Genomic DNA, 10011 nt, shown 5'->3' with positions numbered 1-10011 from the left:
GGGACAACACTGGCCTGTCATGTGTCTCTTAGCATAGGATCAGCCCAATGTACAAGCTCAGCAGCTTCGATCATTTACTTGAGATGGTGAACTCGTTTGGTCCGGCATATAGGCCTGCGCACAGAGACACACAGTCAGGCAGACAAAGAGTGATTCAAAAAAAGTCTGTCTCTGACCTGAGATCAACTGTAGAGAGTATTGTCTTTCTCCTGGACATATCCAGGTCCAAAGTCTGATTCATCCTGTAACAGTATTTTGTTTGTCACAAGGTAAAGCAAAAGCAGTCATGTGAGCATTACACGCAAATGGGCTGTTAGATGAGAGGGGCTGTTCAGGTCACTCAGCCAGCTGCTAACATTTATTTGGATGTGGTGAAGAAGGGATTTTAAGACGCTGGGAAGTTTGTTTCACAAAAGGATATTGTTCAGAGCCCCATTAGGTCCCTTGCTAGGTCCAGCTGTGCTGAAGAGCATGTTGCTCATGAACAGAAGCGTCTGAGTACAGCTGGTTGCTGGGCAAAACTCTTTTTAGCTAACAGTCCCTTCAGAACAGCCTTCCCCATGCCAAAGAGCGGAGCTCTGGCTCTGTGATATAGGGAGGTCCTCTGCTTCTGTCCTTCCTACCTCCAGTAACTGTGTTTAAGTTTGGTCTTGGGTTTGCAGAGGCAAATGACTCCAGGGAAGTTGTGGCGTTGCCAAGTGCTGAAAGCAAGGCTGCAGCATGAGTGGGCACCTCTAAGCACCTGATTATATTTGTCCAACAGCTTGAAGCCTGCTCCTCTTCTAGTGCTGACAGGTAACATATGCTCCTCATGCAAGTGCACTGAACAGACTCGGCCCTCCCTTGATCCCAGTACCCCCCGCAAGGAGAACTAAAGGCGATAGATGTGTTTGATTGTTTGAACTTTTAGGATTAGACTTAGCCGGATGATGCTTATCCTTTGAAGTGAAGCATTTCCAAATAACAGAATGCATGGCAAACTAGCTTCCTTTCTCCCCTACCACCAATGTTCATGTTGGCCCAAATTTGAGTGGCATACCAGTGAACAGACTTCACAAAGGTCACAGGCATGTGGTGGCTGCAGCTTTGCAGTTTGTATTGTTTGTTTACTGACATCCTCAATGTGTGAAGAATTGGAGGAGCACATGTATTCATAGTGGAGGTCAGGCTTTTTAGGAGCACTTGCTAAGCTTTCCATCAAACAGTTTTAAAAACCAAACAGATTACTGATCTTTGAAGGTGATATGTTGCTTGTGTGTCAGGGCACACAGTAAAGGAGACATGTAATGAAGTTCAAAGTTCAGAACATTAGGAGACTTGAGAGATCCCACAAGCACTGGTCAAAGGGCAAAGACATTATGTTACCTTCAGTGATAGAAATCTTCAAACAAAGCCTCCTGCACTTCAAGGAATTATGCATGACTTATGTGGCAAGATCTTGGCATTCAGTGATTGCTATGATTGCATTCTCAGCCAACTTTGTTGCTGAAAAAAAAATCAATTTTTAATTTTATATATATATATAGAAATAATTAGCACTATAAACATTTTTTCTAGCAAATTCTTTTGATGAAGATGAAGCTGGAGACATTTTGAAGATCTGGATAGTCACATTTCTTTGCTGAAAAAATTAGCAGTGCTTTAATAAATTGCCATGTAAAATGTGATTTTAATTGCCTTCTAAGAAGTTAAGTGCATTTTAAAATTGAGGTGACTTTAATTTTCCACATTAACAAGCTACTGAGATTATGGAGAACTTTAGCCCTCTGCAAATCATTTGTGGATTACAAAGTGACAGTGAGAAGTACTGTATCTACTTATATTCAGCTCATGTGTTCAGGGCTATCTTGATGATAATGGTTAACACAAATTTAAAAAAAAAAAACAAAACAGAGGGAGTCACTTTCTGCAGAGACCCCGTTTTATACAAAATGCAGTTCTGCAGAAACCTTGCGTACCCTGGGTCTTGCCCACAAGCATGTCAAAAGGAGATACATGAAGGAAGTTTTCCAAATAGCACTGCTGGGGGAAAGGAGATGAGAACAAGCTGCGTAATTCTGCAGAGGCATGCCTGGGTTTAGATGTAACTGTTTTCATTATATCTGAGTTGATTGCTGAAGCTTGAATGCAAGTCCTGACAACAGAGTAGTAATGAAGATTTAAATATGAGACTGAAAGAAAATATGGTAAGGCAAATTTGTGCAACATATCCAACCACAGTTTTGAAGTATCTCGCTTTTGTAAAAAGAGACAAGGAGAGACTGTTGCCATCATCCAAGTCAGAAAAACATGTGCAGGGTTCACATCACTAATTTTCATTCAGTGCAGATCATCACTCATTTTCAGAGCTTAAAATGGCATCTCTGATCTTTTGACTATTTACACAGCTAAAGGCATCTGCCCCAGAAGGTAGCTGCTGATCTGCAGCCCACGTAGCACAGAGAGGCTCACAGCTTCACCACTCGTTCCTCCGACTGGCCCCATCACACTACACAGCATTTGGTCTGAGTCTCCTCTGGCGCCATGGGGTAACTAAAAGCCACAGATAATCATAAATAATAACATTTTTGTCTTTTTTTTATCTGAAACAACGTGACTGAGTTCATCTGGTGTGGAAGAAAGTGCTTGAAAGGTCATATGTATGGGCAAGGACATCCCACTGACCCAGTATCACAGAAAATGGGGTGTTTTGAACCCCTCTGTCACAGCACAAGCACTACCGCTGACTGTAGTCTCCATGCCATATGGTATTACTGTTCTTCAGTGCTGTGATGAAAATTTGTGCTTGTTTGAGTCCTCAGACATGTGTAAGGCATCAGGATATATTTATTTTCTCTGAATTAATCTTAACAGAACCGACATTCTGGCTGGCCTCTCATCACACACACACCACATAACAGCAGCCATTTCCAAATGATGTGGTTTACTCAGTATTTTTGCTTTTCACTTATTTCCCTTTCATGTATTTGGAAGTCCTCAGTGCTCATCTCTGATTATTTAATATCTCAGATTTAGATATTTCCATTGAAAACCCTTAATCTTGGTGGTTTTTTTGTTTAGATGACTCAGTGGAGGAGAATTTTGCAGCTCTCTTCACAGTGGATTCAGGCGCAGCTTATGCGGACAGCTCATTACATTTTTGTCCAGTCCAAAATAAAGCTACAAGGAGCCATTAGACCTGCCATGGCAGTCTTTCAGGCTTCTCAAGGATTTGAAATTTATCTTATGCAGCTGCTTGGTTCTGTTTGTGGCCTTTGTTTTTTTTTTTGTTTTTTTTTTTTTTTTTCTTTCTGTTTTGCTTTCAATTGCATTTATGTACTAGACATATGATAGTTCTTCACTGTAGATAGGTGATGGAAGTTGTGTAAGTCTGACTGCATTGCTTAACTGTTTTACAACTCCGATTTAGCACCTTTGTCTTCCTTCTCAAAACTGCTTTGAAAAATAACTAATGATAATGCTGTCCTGCCTGCCACTCTCTCCCCTCCCTGAGAAGCTGTTTATTGGGTGGGGATGATCTGCAGCAGGCTGGAGATATTCCTGGTTACCATGATTCAGCAAAGTGCTTCTCTGTTTCATCTGTATTCCACTTAACCTGTTTGCAGAAATGGACAAAGGCATACTTCTGCATAGAAGAATCTTTTAATCTGAAACAGTGGGTTTCTCCCCCCACCCCCTTTTTTTTTTTTTTTTTTTTTTTTTAATTTAATGTAAACAATTCCTTAAAATGAGGAACTGAAAGTAAGTATCGGAGGCAGGGCTGTAGTGGCTGCCTCTGAGTCACATGCTGTTCTGTTGCAGGAGGCTGTTAAATTTTATCTGCTCTTAAAATTTTACTAAAACAAAATGCTTTTCCAGTTTGTTAACGAAGGGTGCTTTTCATTCCTAGTAAATTGGGGGAACTGGCCAGATGCATTTCCTTCTCAGAGATAAGGACTTATCTTCCATCACTCTCAAGAGAAGCAGCAGCATTTTGGAGAGCTTCACCAAGACCAGTAAGCAGAATGCAGCGTATTTAGGATACAACTATTTAAACTGAGTACCATCAGGAAAACTCCCTGGTGGTGACAGATGAGAGTTGTGAGTTTTTCTTGTCTTTCAAAGCCAGTGGGAGATTAGCTGCTGTTGTTCCACAGGCTTGAGGCTGAGCAGCCCAGCACGGACTCTGAGACCAGTGACAAAGGCTCCGTCGCTTGGAGGGGTTTGAATTAGGGGGAGTGAGACAGTGCCCATATCCCAGACTGGGCATAGTTGATCTCATGTGCTCTTTCCATTTGTAGAATCTCAGGGGCAAAAAACAACTGGTCTCAAAGGGGGAGCCTGTGAAAGGTTTCTGTGGAAGCAGGACTCCACCCTGCCTTGCTTTGGTTTTGGTGCTAATGACATTTTTCCTCACCAATTGGCCACCAAAACTGTTATTAACATTCAACGCAGCATGGGATACCATTATCAGTCCTTATTCTGATCCACCAGAAAATACCAAAATACAGTATTTCCTTAATTTTCCAAACATCTGTCCAGATCTGCTCAGAAAGATCTGGAAAGCAGTGTTCAGTGTGCCGTGTTACTTCTTCAACTGAAATATCTCCTTCCTCAGCATGATTCTTCTGTGGATTTGTGCACATAAACATCACTGGGTATTTATCCCAATTACACTCCTTTTGTTTTAAAATAGTTGTAGGTTTCCTGATGGTCTCCTAGGTATTGTTGAACAGCAGCAGGACATTCCCTGGGTTCTTCAAATTATCACAATGGCTGAAGCAGATTTGTCATGTACTGTTTTCAGACAAGTTCCTTGCAAGATTTCTTATACAGGAAGATGGGGTAATATGGTTGAAAATATGGCACTTCAGGCATCATAATAAGTGAATTTCTTCTAGAATAGTACTGAATGCTATTTACTGCTCCCACAGGGAAAGTAACTAATAAAGCAGCTCTGTTCCTTTGGAAATTGGGCCACTTACAAAGGGGGGGGTATTCAGTTCATCTAATTTATAAGTGTGAAGTCTCAGTTTAAGCACCTTAAACAGGTCCTTTGGGGACCTGTTAAACCCAACAACCTAACCACGACAGATGAAGTTGCTGGTTCAAAAAGTTCCTGAACTGCTGATTCCTGGAAGCAAGGAAGGTATCCTGAAAACAGTGAGCACATTTCCTTGTTCTTTATCCTGTTTCCTGAGCATCTGTTATTTGCCTCTGTCAGAAAGGTGCATTTGAACTAGATGAGCTTTTGTCTACTCAATATGGCTATATTTATTTTAGTAGGACTTCAGTGCTGATAGGAGAATATAGGCAGCATTTTTAAAAGATTTCAGAAAAACTGGAAATGTAACACTAGGTATACAAGGCAAAGGCTGTATGAATTAATGAAGACACTTCATTAAGGTTCCATGAAGATGCACACTTTGTGTTATGACAAGTACAGTTATTTATAAGCAGTCTTGCCCTGAATTGTTCAGCTGTATAAATGCATGACATTGCATAAAATCGTGGAGAAACTTTCAGTTCTCTGCATGGGTCTGCGTGTCATGGGTTTTCCTATGAGAGGGTGCAAGTATTTTCCAGATAGCTTTGCAAGTGACTTTCTGAACCTGATCAGAACTTGCTGCATATTAAGCTTGCCTTGCTGTGGACAGCAAGTTTTGCCTTCTGTCTATTTTTTAAATGAGGTTTGTGTTGGGGAAACTTGTCTTGATAACACACTGAAAACCAGTTATCAAGTGTTTTTGTAAAAAGACTTGATGATTTTTGTAAAAAGAGTTGATGGTGACAGTGTGCCTTATAGACACTGAACCTCCTGTTCATAACTGCACTGTCCTCTCTCCCTGACTGTGTTTGTATGGCATGCCCATGGCTGCTAAAACTGACTAATGTGAAAAAAGATTGCTAGTAAAGCACTTAAGGTCTTGATTGGAAAATTAATTTAGCAAACAAAAAAAATACTGTCTGATTCTTGAAGTTCCTTTTTCTTTCCTTCCCAGGTAGCTGTTCACTGCTGTTGATTCTCATTCCTGTTGACTATGTCGTGACAGTTTTCCTCCTTGCCACTCCAAGCTCCCATGATCCTGTGCCTTCCTTTGGTGCATCTTCTGCCCAGCTTCCTATATCCCTTCTACTCTGACCATTTCTCTTTGTCTGAGGCCTTGTGGTGGCCTTGGGAGCTCCTGTCCCCCTGTGGCCTGGAAATACCTACTGGTCTTATTCCCCAGCACTGACACCTCAGATAAGAAGCTAGGCTCCCTTCCATAATTGTTTCCAGCTGCTTGCATATGTGTCAGGTGAATGAAGCCTTGAAGCATGAAAAGGAGCCGGGAAACAAAAAGCCAAGCTGTCACCAGCAGGTCTAGCTGCTCTCCATGACACCAGCCAGTGTCCTTAGCTGCACTTGTTTTTCACTGGTTTCACTTTTTGCTTGTCCTGCTTCATCTGCGCACATTTCAATATTGACAATCCAGTCTCTGTGTTGAAGTGGTTATACCTTCTCACGTCTTTTCTTTATAAACTTGAATAAACTGTTTATTCTATATTGAGAAAGAGTCCTTTACGGGAATGACATTTTGAGCCCAAACTTGTATGCATTCTCCAGGACAAAACAGGAAAAGTTTCTCTTTCAAAACTGAACATTTCTGTTATTTTTAAAACAGAAAGACATTAGTGAAGACATTACTAAATGTCTTCAATAATTCAAAGAGAATCATGAAATTGATTTACAATCTCACATACTGTATTCACAAGTGTAAATAACATTCAGAAAAAGCCATCCATGTGAGACAGTGAGAACTTGAAATATCCTCTTTTTTTGTGTTTTCTGTTGTTTAAAACTCTCTGAGGATTGGACTATCATGTTACTAGATATAGTATTGTTGTTTTATAAAAAAACCTGGAAATGCTTCAAGAGATAAATGGAGACACACTCATTCAGAAATATCACAGCTTGAAGTTTGTCTTTTCTATTGTGTATTTCCTGACTGTGGCTTTTGTTTAGTCTTTAAAAGAATGTATAAGAAATTCCAGAGACCCCCCTGTTTTGTGGCCAGCTCTGCATTTCTTGAAGGCCTGGCACTCTTCTTGGGCTCCAGGAGAGCTCTGACTGTGCAGGAGGTACCAACATTACTTACTTCTACAACCCATGTGTAAGCTTGTATTAATTAGTGTGTGTGTGACGGTGTTGTGTTTTTTTGGCCTGACTTTTTGGCATGTTTGGAACAATGAATATAATTATTTAAAAGATCTTTACTGATTTACTGTGTGAATCAAGGAGAGATTAATTTATATCTCATCTCCACACTCAGCTATTTCTTTTTAATCTCTGATCAGGAGTAACACTTCCGACTGGCACTGTTACTGTCCTCAGGCCTTGGGTTAATAAAACAGGAAATTCAATTTTAGCATGCCTCACCCCAGATCCAAACCACTAATGCTACTTTACACTGATAAGATTTATTGCAGATCAGATAGTGTCTGTCCAAACCACTCCAATGCTTTGCCTACATGACAGCCACAGGCTATCTTCCTTTGCTGTGTAGAGCCAGTATGAAATGTGAATCTAAGGAAACCCTATTTTGAGTTAAGTGTGACTGTAATGCCCACAGCTAATCTGGATCAAGTTTGTCCTGTGACATGACTTGGCACTCCATAACTGAGGGACTAGGAGCAGCAGAGCCATGAAGCTGAGTTCAAGCTGACCCAGCCCAGATGTGCTACCTCCCCTCTCCAGGATGCCTGGAATAGGGATCCGGCCCACAGCAATGAGCTGTTGTCATCCTGCTTCCCTCTCCACACTCCTGAGGAGCCATAAGCGCTGTTGGCTGCACAAGGAGAGGCACCTCTACTGATTTGCTGTGTGAATTAGACCCGCAGCTTTTTGGTGGCTGTGCTAAGCTGAGCCAGGTCTCAGTTTTCCCTACTCTTGGGTTTTTTATTTGCTTCTGCCATCACTTATCGTTTACATTTGTTTTTCTGGCCATACAGTAAACTGAAGTAAGCAGTCATTTCAGTTAAATATTACTTTTTTCATGGCGTGACAGCCAAGCAACAGGCTTGTAGTGATAGATACTGAAACTGTTAATTAAGCTGTACCTTTGATGGCGGTTACACCAGGGACCTCTCTGGAAATTGTTCCTTATTGCTGCAAGCAAATTAAACTCACATTTGCAGGAGTCCTGACATGATTGCTCTTGCAATGTCATTTGCACTTGTCATTTCTTTGGGTCCTGAGTGAAGCACAGGTTTAATAAACTATATGCTGTTTGTTGACTGTCAAAGCCTGGATGAAGAGAGGTAGAAGGTGGTTGAGGTGGGGCTAAATTGTTTTCTGGAGGTTCCCATCTCACATCTTCCCATACTGTTACCTGGGTGTGTGGTGTAGACTAGATATCTCATTTCAGAATGGTTGTGGTGAGGTGAGATTGACTTCATCCTCGTACTTGGTCTGCAAGTGGGATTCATGCCCAGAAAGCCTCTGGGGAGAAAATAGTACGTACTTGTTTATAATGGTTACAATCAAGGTCCAACATGAAATTTCTGAAATATTTTTATTTACTGTGAGAAATAGAATATTCTGTTGCCTTGTCACAACCTCCCAGAGCTCATGGGGGCACAAACACTGGCCAGAAGAGACAGCTGACAAATATAAACTATTCCATAGCAGGTAAACGCTCTGTAAGGAAAATGGGGCATTTGGACCTGGTAGGTATACGTCACATTCGTTAATGCATGACCATTAGGCTGACACTATTAATTGCAGCTGTAATCAGCACATCAGTATTCTGCGTTTTCTGAAGAAAATTTGGTACTGGTATTTTGGCTAATTTACATTTCATTCTGTATTCGTAGTAAGATTGGTATTATATACCTGTCTTTGAAAAACTGCTAAGATGAATGTAGCCTCAAGACTACTTTAATTGAGAGCAGCAAAATCAGTTTTTTTAATAAGTAAGCATCCTGAAATTACTGATTAAAGACTGATTTAATTTTCCATCCTAGTGCAATTCTTCAGCCTAAATCCAGTACAATTTCACTGTTCATTCATGCTGAGCTCAGCATAAAATATTATACTTTTTTGTGAAATCACCTCAGACACTTACAAACCCATTTTACTAATTACCTTTGTGATGAGCACAACTGAAGGAAATGGGTGTACTTACAGGGTCCAGGGAACACTGTACGAAAGGGAGAAAATACTATACTCAGCATTTCAAGAATGGATTTTCTTTCTAAGCTAGGAGAAAATTCAGACCAATTTCAGAATCACGTAGTGTGAAATCCCATAGTAGATGGTGGAAATTTATAACAAAAACTGAAAATTAAAGAGTGACACTCTCTACCATACAGGAAAGCAAAGTTCCAGAAAGTCTTGTTTGATAACACCCATTTCACTGGCCAGATTGAAAGAGGAGGATGTAGGAAGGGTCAGAACACTGAAGACAATTTCAGCAAAGTGTAGGGGAAGCCTTGGAGGCAGAAGTTCCTCTGCTGTTGTTTCTGTCAAGCTCTACACTTGTTACTGGTGGGGTATTCCAGGGGACACAAAGCAAAGGCCACATGTGTTTTGCTGATTCTTGTTTGACTGAAAGGCTGCAATGGACTCTAACCACGATGAAAAGACATTCTTCCTTGGGAAAAACAGAAGGAAGGCACAGCCCCAGTGTCACTGCTTGCCATCCTCAGGGGCTAGACTGGGGGAACCTCAGGCAGGTAGGCAAAATCCCACAGTCCCAGGGAGATCTGCTCTCCTGGCACCTCTGCTCAGCGACATGGTAAGTGCTGATCCTATTTGCTTGTGTCACTGAGTCCTGCCTGGCAGGGATCTAGCAAAGGAAATCCGATTTTGGTAAGAAGCAGCTCACCAGTAAAGCGTGGCCCAGAGCCAGGAAATAAATTGGGCCAGAAGAGGAGAGGGGATGGTGGTGCTGCTTGCAGCTCACCTGCTGCTCTGCTATCTTCCTATATGATGAAGAGTCTGAATCCAGATAGAAGATACTGCAAGAAAATAAATGAATGAATGAATAA

The sequence above is a fragment of the Athene noctua genome, chromosome 1 (genome assembly GCF_965140245.1).
Source record: "Athene noctua chromosome 1, bAthNoc1.hap1.1, whole genome shotgun sequence".
Lineage (NCBI taxonomy): Eukaryota > Metazoa > Chordata > Aves > Strigiformes > Strigidae > Athene > Athene noctua.
This window is presented reverse-complemented; position numbering follows the sequence as displayed.